This window comes from Trichechus manatus, unplaced genomic scaffold (genome assembly GCF_000243295.1).
Source record: "Trichechus manatus latirostris isolate Lorelei unplaced genomic scaffold, TriManLat1.0 scaffold00162, whole genome shotgun sequence".
NCBI classification, from domain to species: Eukaryota; Metazoa; Chordata; class Mammalia; order Sirenia; family Trichechidae; genus Trichechus; species Trichechus manatus.
This window is the reverse complement of record NW_004444098.1, coordinates 5,369,531-5,372,555: the sequence shown is the minus strand read 5'-3', so window position 1 is coordinate 5,372,555 and position 3,025 is coordinate 5,369,531.

Here is a 3,025-nt window from a genome sequence, read left to right as displayed (position 1 = left end):
AATAAAAATAGGGAAATCGAGACCATGGCATGATGTAGAAAGAAAATGTACACCGACACATTTGATGGACTAAACAACAAATTTAACTCTGAGCTTCCTGTTGGTCAAGGCAAAAAGCGAAAAAGGATCCATAACTGAGTTCTTGTTAGCAAAATGGACCATGATCTATATATGTGTTTTCTCCTTGGCTGAACTCCTCAAGAGATTGGACAGCATTATTCATTTTTGCCTCCCAGTTCGTTAAACTGGATCTCCCTTCCCTAGTGAAGGTCTAGGCTCTGTTATGTTTTACTGAGTTTCCTGTGTAACTGAGGACAGTATTGTGTTAACAGCTAGTAATTGGGATGCATGCCTTTCCACCCAACACCCACCCCCGCCACCACCCCCCGGTGTAATTCTTCAGAGAAGAGATAGAATGATCCCTTGCAAAGATAAATCAGATCAGGTCTTTCCCACACTCACCTTCCTCTCAAGGCTTCCCACCACATCTAAAGTCCAGACTGCTTTACAGTGACCTACAAGGCCCTCCAGGATCCAGTCACTGCCTCTGCTCCCACCTCCCTTTCTGTCTTCCACCTCTGCACTAAGCACAGTGGTCATCTCTCTATTTCTGGAACACACCAAGCTCATTTCCTCCTCTGGGTCTTAGCACTTACTGTTCCCTCTGCCTGGAAAGCTCTTTCTCCATGATTCTCACGTGGCTTCCTCCTTCATTCATTCAAATTTCATGCAAATGTTAAATTCTCAAAAAGCATGTTTCTGATCATAGAACAAGCCCGCACAGTCACTTTTGATCACATTCCTAGGTTTATTTTCTTCACAGTACTTACCATTTGCAATGATCTTGGTGCCTGGTTTTGTTTACTTGTTCATCTGTGTCATCACACTAGCACAGAAGCCCACAAGAGGAGAGACCTGTATACCTTGCTCCCCACCCAGTCCCTGGAGCACACAGCTGCACACGACATATGGTAGTGATGAACGAATCAGTAAGTGAAAGATAATGCATTATTAACTTATTTTATTATAAGAATGTATAAAATGAAAGAGAAATGTAAATATATCATAGTTCATTCCCTTCCCAAACTATCTGGTGAATGTTCAGATCAGCATATTCATTTAATGCAGGGGTCAGCAAACTTTTTCTGTAAAGCACCAGATAGTAAATAGTTTAGACTTTACAGGCAATACAGTCTCTGGCTCAACTACTCAACTCTGCCATTGCTGAAAGCAGCCATAAACAAATGAGTGTGGCTGTGTTCCAATAAAACTTTATTTATAAAAATAGTCAGCTGGCAGATTTGGACCACAGACCATAGTTTGCCAACAGCTGATACAATGTGTAAATCACAATTAGAGAGTATCAGGAAAATGACAGTTGCTATTAAAAATAAAAACAAATAAACAGCAAAACGGATGTTAAAACATCAGAGTGAAAATCCTTATGTCTAGAAAAAAATGAAATCAAGAAATACAGCGAATCCAGGGGAAGAAAATTCAAAGAAAGAACCAATGGCAGCAATGACAACGGCCACATCATGGTTTAGGCCACACTCACTGGCTTTGCTCTGTGATTGTGAAGAGATAGCCCTCACTCTAGAAGACACTGATGAGATCACACTTGGAAAAATATAGTCTGGTCCAGGCACTTCATTAAGGAGAAAATGGAAAAAAATGTCCAAAAATTTGGAAAGCATTTAGTCACTGGCATGAATTCAGAGGCACACAGCCAGAAAGAAGAAGCCTTGAGACGCTAACGGGTGAAGAATGACTAAAAAGACTCAAGGTATGTAAGAGGGTGGGATAGATGAAGACTACAGGAGACACAAAACAAGTGTTCCTGTAAGACACTATAAATAATGCAGAAAGGAGGTATATGCTGTTGCCTATACTTGGGGTTTTGGAAAAATGAAACACAATGACATTTGGAAAATGCATATTTTAGCCAAATTTTCTACCAGAGTCTACAACAAAAATATTAATATCTGTTCTTTTAAAGTCAGTCCCAGGGATTCCAGAAAATGTTTCCAAGAATGAAATTATTTACACTTATTTAACACTTGACAATTTTCAAACCGCATTTGGACAGGTCATCCCAAGTTGATCATTGAGACAGGTAGGAACGATTATACTATCCCCATTTTGTAGATGAAGAGACAGAGGTTCAGAAAAGTGAAACGAATTAGCAAGTAAATGGAGGTAAAGAACTCAAGGTTTGGAGATGAGTAGATATGAGTTTATATCCTGACTCAGCCACTTACTAGTTTAATTTAAGAAAAAAACTTATCTCTGAACATCTACACCTTCATGGGCTCAAAGAATGTTAGACTCAGAGAAGTTGTGGCTATACTTTAACTTTAAAAAAATGCAGTAATTCCTGGGCCCCACCCCAGACCAATTAAATGAAAATTTCTGTGGGTGGGACCCAGACATCAGTAATTTTTAAAAGTTCTAAGTTTTCACCAACGTTTAGAATCACTGATCTAGTACAGGGGCCAGCAAACTTTTTCCGTAAAGGGTCAAATAGTAAATATCTGAGGCTTTGTGGGCCATATGGTCACTGTTGCAACTATTCAACTCTGCTGTTGCAGTGTGAAAGCAGGCATAGAGTTTGTAAACAAATGGGTGTAGCTGCTTCCCAATAAAACTTTATTTACAAAAACAGGCAACAGGCCAAATTTAGCCCATAGGCTATAGTTTGCCAACCCCTGATCTAGTAGAAACCTTCTGTGGAAAGAGAGGCCTGGAAATATTAAATATTTTGCCTGAGGTCTCCTCATTCATCAATGGCAAAGTCAAGGCTGGGATCCCACTTCTCTGCCAATAGCCTACTGTGGTCCCACTACCAGCTCTCTCTCTTAAACTCTGAAACCAAAACTTTGGATATGCTGTGCTTTACTTTCCACAGGCTTAAAACACTACTCCCAGAATAACATATTAATCATTTAATGAGAAGAGGGCTGCCTTGGGACTTAGAGAGCTATGGCTGTGAGTCTCAGCTCTGCCACTCACTAGCTGGGGCACC